This window comes from Babylonia areolata, chromosome 29 (assembly GCF_041734735.1).
Source record: "Babylonia areolata isolate BAREFJ2019XMU chromosome 29, ASM4173473v1, whole genome shotgun sequence".
Lineage (NCBI taxonomy): Eukaryota > Metazoa > Mollusca > Gastropoda > Neogastropoda > Buccinidae > Babylonia > Babylonia areolata.
The window spans coordinates 27943634-27952750 of record NC_134904.1 but is presented as its reverse complement, the minus strand read 5'-3'; positions in this window follow the sequence as shown (position 1 = coordinate 27952750).

The window sequence follows — 9117 nt, the reverse complement described above, 5'->3', positions numbered from 1 at the left end:
CTTCCTCCTCCTCCTCTCACCTGTCTCTGCACCCACTTTCGTTGTTCTCCATAACGCCTCCCCCCCTCCTCCTCCTTCCACCACCACCACCCTCCCCACCCCAAGTCTCTCTTCTATTCTCCCACCATCTTCTTCTTCTTCTTCAGCCCCTCCACGGCTCCCCCCCCCCCCCCCCCCCCCCCCCACCCCGACCCCCACCCCTCTCTCTCTCTCTCGCTCTCATCTACCGACTGCATGTATGTGTGTAGGCTGGTTTTCCTTCCACCCCTTCCCCCCCACTCCCCCCCCCCCCCACACACACACCGCCCCCTCACCCCCTCCACCCCCGTGTTCCTCTCACCCACCCACTTCTCTCCCCCTTCCCCTCTCCTTCTTACCTGCCCTCTTCTCTCCCCCTTCCCCTCTCCTTCTTACCTGCCCTCTTCTCTCCCCCTTCCCCTCTCCTTCTTACCTGCCCTTTCTCTCCCCCTTCCCCTCTCCTTCTTACATGCCCTCTTCTCTCCCCCTTCCCCTCTCCTTCCTACCTGCCCTCTTCTCTCCCCCCTCCCCTCTCCTTCCTACCTGCCCTCTTCGCTCTGTCTGCCTGCCGCTTCTGCTAGTTTCTGGCAGGCTCTCTGCTTTCTTACGGCTGTTACGAGGTAGGGGCGGTTTTTGTTTTTTTCCCGAGGTAAGCCAGTGTGTTGTAGTAGATTCTTCTTTTTCCCCTCTGCGGTTGATAATGATGCAAAAGAGGAGGACGAGGAGGAGGATGAAGACAACGATGATGACGAGGAAATCTTATCGCTGCTTATAACTACTACCATTACCACCACCACCATCATCATCATTATCATCATTATCATCACCTTTATTATAATAATAATGATAATAATGATGATAATGATCCCTGGACATTTATCAGCGCTTTCCTCATTGCACAAAGCGCTTTACAATCCACACACACACGCATACAAAACACACTCAGTCCTCAAACATAAAGATGCGCATACAAATTCGTATGTACAATACAAACAAACATACATACTACATACATGAATTCATCATCGTCATCGTCATCATCATCATCACCATCATCATCATCATCATCCTCACTACAGCCAGCATGACTCACCCTGTAACTTGCTTTCCCACGCCGAGTGTTTCAAAGGACTGGAGCACCACCCTCTTGGCTTCAACAAAAGGAACCGAGATGTTATCTGTAGACATCACAAACCGGGCTAGGCCTGTTACATCACACGCTTGGAGCCTGCGCCGGCCTCACGCGACAAGTAAACCCACACAATGGCACATGTGTTGTACGATATGCGGACGCTGACTTCAAAAATGTAGTTGGATATATATATCTCTCTCTCTCTCCACTGCAATGACTAATATAATGTAGTATTGTGTAGTGTAGACCCTATTTCAGGATGAAAAAAAGCACGACAGTGCTTATCTATTATCCTCGAAAGTAAAGAATTGGTCTTGTCTTGTCTTGTCTCGCTCTCTCCTCATGAACGAAAACAAAACCCACCAACAACAACCAAAAATCACGTCCTCTCTGGTTCAGATGAACACAAATCAGCCTGTAACTAACTAAAGCGAAAATTGTTGGGTTTTTTTGTTTTTTTCCCACAAAATGAATCTGACTGTTCCAGTTATATGTACAACGTGAACGCTCCTGTGACGGGCACACGAGGAAACGTCGCAAGATTCAGGTTATCTGCGGCATGCCTGATGGCGATCCTGAGGCAAGACCAGCTGCTGTCCATGGGCCTGTGTGGCCCCCCATCCTGTCTGACGTCACTTCATTGCCTCCACGACCCCAGGGCGCCAAACTCTCCAACCTGATCACCGTCCCTCTTCAATAATAATATGAATATAGCAATAAATCTTATGCAGAAACAAATCAAAGCGCTTTTGCACCAGTCAGTCACACGCATGCATTACTCTAAAACTGGAGAAACTGAAGACAAGGAAGAGGCAGGGAAGGGAGGCTATTTTGGGAACAGGTGGTTTTTAAGGCCAGACTTGAAAGAGCTGAGTCCGGAGACTTGACGAAGCGAACGAGGAAGTTCATTCCAACTGCAAGGTCCAGAGACAGAAAGAACGGCGGCCAACAATCGAGTGTTTGAATCTGGATATGCGGAAAGAGAGTGGATCCGAAGCCGACCGTAGAGAGCGAGATGGAGTGTAGAAGTGAAGGCAGTCACAAAGATATGAAGGGACAGATTTGTGAATACATTTATAACATAGAGTGCTAATCTTGTACTTTGTTCTGTGTGAGACAGGGAGCCAGTGGATATGTTGTAAAAGAGGAGTGATATGCTCAGATCTTTTCTTTCTGAGAACGATCTTCAAGACACTAAGACACTTCCCAACCAGCTGTGTCTATGCGTGTTCAATGCACAGTCTGTCGGCGATCGGCCATTTGTTACTCCATCCATGAACACGACGTGGATGTCTTCCTCCTGACGGAGACGTTGTTTCGCAAGTCAGGTGACGAGGCAAAGCTGAGCGACCTGACTCCCCCGGGCTACAAGCTGCTCTCCTTTCCCGAGGCAACACGACACCAAGATCGAGCGTGGTGGTGGCCTTGCTGTCATCATCAAGGACTTTCTTGCTGAGCACTGCTCCACAAGGACGGAGTTCCCGTTTGCTCATGTATCTTTCAAACTGGCCCAGGTGACACTGACAATTCACGAACAACGTCTGACGTTCTTCCTTGAGTACAGGACTCCAAACCAGAAGAATAAACTCTACGTCTCTGTTCTTCCATGAACTTCCTGATTTTCTTGATTTCTGTTTATAATGTCAAAATAGCATCGTGATTTTAGGTGATTTCAATTTTCATGTCGATGACGCTGCTGACCTTAACGCCGGAAAGTTGCTTGAACAGATTGATATGTTTGATCTGATGCAGACTGTCAGTGAACCAACTCAGAGGTATGGTTACATTCTCCATCTGGTTATACATAGAAATGATGATATTATTCATTCCACCAATGTCTGTCTTGATCTAGCCTCTGATCATTATGCCATCTTATGTCATCTCTATGCACCAAAGCTTAAACGTCCTCCAAAATTCGTCTCCACCCGCTCCATTGGAAAAAATGATCATGATAAATTTGTACAGGACATAGCGCAAATTGAAAGAAATATGCAAAATTCCTTTATGTCTTTAGAAGTTAACACTTCTGCCATATTAAATGCTAAAAGAACTGGCAGGGCTGTTAAGAGCATGACATTTAGGTTATTACTAAATGCCCTATATACAAAATATTGTGAAAATATTGAATGCATTTGCAAGGGACGTTTAACGGTAGAGCACGTTTTAACTCGCTGTTTAGTAATGAAATATATATATATATAAAACTGTTCTTTATTAAAGTTAGCTAGCTATGTGTTAAATAGTCCAGTTGGTTGTTTATTGTAGGTCCCCACACGGACCTCCTTTCAAATAATAATCTACAGAAGTAGTGCATACAATATTTGATTATTGATTTTTTTTGATTTTTTTTTTTTTTGGGGGGGGGGTCCTAATCCCGCTTCCCCCGTCCTGCCTCTCACACACACCCTTCCACTATTATGTTTTTTCTTTCTCCAGTCACTGACACTCACCCTCTCCATTTTAGATTTTGTACTCTATCTTTTCCACATTCTGTTATCTCTCTCTCTCTGTCTGTCTGTCTGTCTCTCTCTTCCTTTCTTAGTCCCCTCCTCCTTGCCCCCCCCCCTGCCCCCCCGTCCTCCCGCCCCTCCCCTCCACCTCAACCGCCCCCCTTTTCATTCGAATATACAGAAATGTCGATTTCTAATTAATGATAACAATTATCATTATGATAGAAATGATAATAATCCAAATGATGATAATAATATCATTTATTTTCAGTCTAATATCATCATCTGAGATGAACAGACTAGAAATAAATAAACGAACGAAATAGCACAGTTTTCAATTAAAAACTGTCAATTTCTGAACTGAACTAAAATCTCTCAGCTACCTTTGATAAGCATGTGCCTGTGTGACAGCGAAGGGTTCATGACGGAAAGCCTTCCCCGTGCTACAATGCTATTGCTGATCAGCTTCACGAGCTCAAAACAGAACGAGGGCGTGCCGAGCGTCAGTGGTGCAAGTCGCGGCTCACAGTGCATAAGCAAATCTACGACTCCGCGAAACGTAATGTCACTGCTGTAGTTGACACAACGAAGACCGCGTTCTGTTCGTCACTGGTGTCCGGTTCGTGCACATGCAAGCAGTTGTTTCAGAACATGTCGTCCCTTCTTGGCAAGACCAAACCAGTTTCGCTACCGTCTGTCTCGGATATAAAGCTCCTTCCGAACATGTTTGCACACTTCTTCTGAAACAAACGTTGGACCATTAGAAACAGTTTCCACTCAGCCTCACAGTCACACAACGTGTCTCCACCTTTCTCTGGTACCCCTCTCCCTGAGTTTGATCTTGTTACGGAAGACTTTGTGAGGAAAAAACTATTTCCAGACTACTCCAAAAACATGTGAACTAGATTCAATGCCCACCAAGTTTCTGTTCTAACACTTAGACCCTCTTCTGCCTGTCAGTACTCTTTCATGAATGAATCTCTCATTTCTGGTGTCTTTCCTACTGAATATAAAACAGTCATACTTAAACCTCAACTGAAAAAAAAACAAACCTGTACCCCAACGACCCATCTCTAACTTGTCATACCTCTCCAATCTTCTTGAACGACTCGTACTCCATCAACTTTTCTCACATTTGACCTCTCACTCACTACTCAGCGATCACCAGTCTGCTTTTTGGCCTGGAGCCAGTTGCATTGCTTGGTTCTACCTTTTTGACAGTTACACGTGACTAAATGCCTACGTTGACCGAACTACGCCATTGGTCGGATCCATACTACTCACAGTCAGTAGCGAGTTACGACCATACTAGGCTCTTCCATCTGAGCAATGCAACTAGCTCCTGGGCACTGCACAGAGACCGTTCTGCTACGCATTGTAAATGATCTGTTGAATTCTGTAGACCAAGACAAAATTTCTGTTCTACTTTTGGACCTTTTTGCAGCCTTTGATACGATAGTTAACGATGTTCTTTTTTCACGTTTGAATCAAACATTTGGAAATACAAGCACTGCCCTCAACTGGTTTCGATCTTATCTCTCTGACAGAAAGCAAATTGTCCTTGTAAACGAATATAGATCTTCTGAATCCACTCTTAATTTTGGCGTTCCCCAAGGCTCTGTGCTGGGACCAGTGCTTTTCATATTATACACCATTCCACTCACATCTTTCATTGTTACTTATTCTATCTGTCGTGAAATGTTTGCTGATGATAATCAACTTAAACATTCTGATTCCCCTCAAAATCATGAACATCTTATTCAAACTCTCAAAGACTGTGTCACAGAAGTGAAAACTTGGATGACAGAAAACAAACTGAAACTAAACGATGATAAGACTGAACCCTCCAGACTCCTTCCTCCATTAGTAGATGCCACTTCCCTGCCTTCCTCTGCTGATCTGGGAAGATTTTCCATGCAGTATTACATCAGCAAAACCTGTCAAGCAGCCTACGTTGAACTGAGACGAATTAGCTCCATACGCCCCTATCTTTACACTCGCCGCAACCAAAACACTAGCTAGTTCATGCATAGAATAGACTAGATTAGACTATTGCAACTCTCTTCTCATCGGTTGTCCGCAAACACTCCTCAGACCACTACAGCAGGTATAAAACTCCGCCGCCAAACTGATTAATAAAGCAAAACGATCTGTACACTGCAAACCCCTTCTAGAAGAGTTGCACTGGTTACCCACAGAGCAAAGAATCAAATACAAAGCCGCCTGTCTCTGCTGCCATGTCTAATCTGAAACTGCGCCCCGATACCTCTTTGACATCTTTTAAATCTATGTACCTTCCCGTTCTCTTCGCTCTACTGCCGATGACAGAACCTTCCGCGTCTCAAAATACAAAAGAGAACAACATCTGCTGTTCAAATCTGGAACTCTTTGCCTCATCACGTCCGGCACAGCTCCTCACTGCCTCCCTTTAAATCTGACCTAAAGACTTCCTTCTTCCAGCAGCATTTCCTCTAGACTTTCTCTCATACATGAAAGTAACGCTGTATTGTGTGTGCGTCGAATGTATGGATGGATGGATGTTTGTGTTGTACGTAGGAGATTGTATGCGCATACATATGTTTATTGTGCATGATTGTGAGTTGAGGACCGAGTGTGTGGATTGTAAAGCGCTTTGTGCAATGAGGAAAGCGCTGATAAATGTCCAGTTATTATCATCATTATCATTGTTATTACAAAATAGCAAATCATCACCACTATCTTCTGTATTGCTGAAGCCGTTTTGATCTTCATTCCCCTCACTTTTTTTTAATGGAGAAATCAGTTACTGCGTAAAGTTCTACAAATGAGCAGAATAGTTTCGGTATACATAGAAGGTTCCTTTTTTTTTTCTTTCTTTTCTTTTTTTCTTTTTTTTTTTTTTTTTTTTTTTTTCCTTCCAACATCATTTTTTCCCAATGGCATGTTCGAACACTTACAAGACCATGCAACATATACACATACACATACATGATGGTTTCACACAAAATCATATCGACTGAAAGAGAAGCACGGTATACCCCCCCCCCCCCCCCCCCCCCCTCTCCCTCTCTCTCCTTTACTCATTCACTCCTCTCCCTCTCCACAAGCACTACGCCTAAGTACAATAATATGCATGTGCACACTCCCACTCACTTCATCATCATTGTCATCATCATCATCGTCATCACCGTGATGTAATTACCATCGTTCTCCTCCTCCCCATTTTCTGTTAGAATAACCGTTCCAAAAGAAACGTTTCTGGCTCGTTATCTGTGTCGACGAACACATTCCAGAGCGTGGCTGATCGATAAGATAGGAAACATATTTTTAACGTATTTTCTCTGCCAGGTTTTCCTCCACATCTTGGCGTGGGAAGCCTTTTGTTTTGGCAAGAAGGCTGAAAGGCATAAACAACCTTAAGGAAATTCATAAATCAGTTTCAAAAGACAGCCGCCCCCGCAAAATTCTAATTTCTCCATCCGCGCCTCCCACGGAGACTCCTTTCCCTTCATGGTGGAAACTACTTCTTCTTCATTCGTGGGCTGCAACTCCCACAAGTGTTTTACGAGTATGACCGTTTTAACCCCGCCATGTAGGCAGCCATACTCCATTTTCGGGGGGGTGCGTGCTGGGTATCTTCATGTTTCCATAACCCACCGAACGCTGACATGGATTACAGGATCTTTAAAAAAAAGTATGTTCAAATATTAAATTTTAGAATGTCAGTTAAGGAGCCACGATATTGTAATGGGAAGACAGTTTCTTCTCACCTGAACACGCGGGGTTCAAATCTGATTATGACTTTTTTTTCTTCTTTTTTTTTTTAACCCGAAGCTTTATAATAACAAATACAGAACACATTTTAACGATTAGATTATGTTTTAAGTGTATCATAAGTGAGTCTTGAAGGCCTTGCCTCTCTTGTGTATATATATTTTTTATTTGCAGATCTAAGCGCGTGCAGCGCTGATTTTGAATCTACACAGAGGAATTTGACCGTAATCATTTTTATGAAAATCTAGAATGTGAATCAAAGTCATGAGTATGGCCACGAGGTCAACAGTAAAGACTGTAAATTGTTTGTACAATTACAAGTGGTACATTTTCTCATGGTTCAATTCCGGATTTCCAAAAGCTGCTCCCGTTTTGCCATTATCAAGAACCGAACCACCTGTATACATTTTTTTTTTTTTATATTATTACTATTTCTGTATTTATTTTCCATAATCATGAGAGCATGCAGAGCTCTTTAATATATTAGTCGATTTATTTTTCGAGATTTGTGTAGTCTATAACAAAGTTGGGTTTTCTCAATTCCCACGATGGTGTGGTTGAGAATGGCGGTTCTCTCTCTCTCTCTCTCTCTCTCCCTCCCTTTTTGATTTTGAATGTTGATTCACTGTACCCCCTTCATGAGGGGCCATGGCCTTTATTGAATAAACTATCCGTATCCGTATCCGTATCCGTATCTCTCTCCCTCTCTCTCTCTTTCTCGATGCATACTTCCACTGTCCATTCTTTGGCAACTTCGAACACAGTTACGTTAGCACAGTTAGCATTGTTTCGGGGTTTGTTTTCGGAAAAATCTCCACCAGGCGCCGTCACCGATATTCGAACCCGGGACCTTCAGATTGAAAGTCCAACGCTTTAAACACTCAGCTATTGCGCCCGTCGAGGTGGAAACAGAAATGGTTGCCGTTGATGGAATTTGTCAGTTATGTTGGTGGTGGTGGTGGTTTTTTCGTTTTTCTCACAGACATGTCACTTGAACCTGTGGCCAATAACTTTATAACCTTACTTTGCATTATGTTTCTTCTGTTATGTTCGGTCCACTCACTGGCAGCACTGATATATAAGAAAAGAAAAAACAGAAACGTTTCGAGAGTGTCCAGGCACTTGGATATTGTGAACCATAAGACTCTGCGTCACTAGGCACCTTTCAGATAGTGAATCTTTATGGAGATAGACTGCACATGTTGGCCAAGTGTTGCAGACTTTTGAAATCGGATTCCGCAGCAGAAAGTTGTTAACCATGTCCCCCCCCCCACCCACCCCCCACCCCTGCTGATGACGAATCTCATTCCATGCTGGTTTAAGTGGTCCCATCTAATATAATATTAAATCACAATGCACTGTTAAAAATGTCTGATAATCACTAGAGATGAGAACAAGATTCAAAGGACTCGATTATTCTTCGTTGAGAATTGATGCATTGCCTCTTTGCACTCGTCAATGATTCTGGACATAAAGATATCATTTGTTTTGTGTACATGAGTGAGCAGTTTACAAACCAACTGTGAAAATTAAGGAGAGAGTGAGACAGCAAGGGAGCCAGACACACAGAATTTATGGACAGAGAATCGGCTATGAGGATCAGCACTAGAGAGAGAGAGAGAGAGAGGGGGGAGAGAGGGGGAGAGAGAATCGGCTATGAGGATCAGCACTAGAGAGAGAGAGAGGGGGGAGAGAGGGGGAGAGAGAATCGGCTATGAGGATCAGCACTAGAGAGAGAGAGAGAGAGAGAGGAGGGAGAGAGGG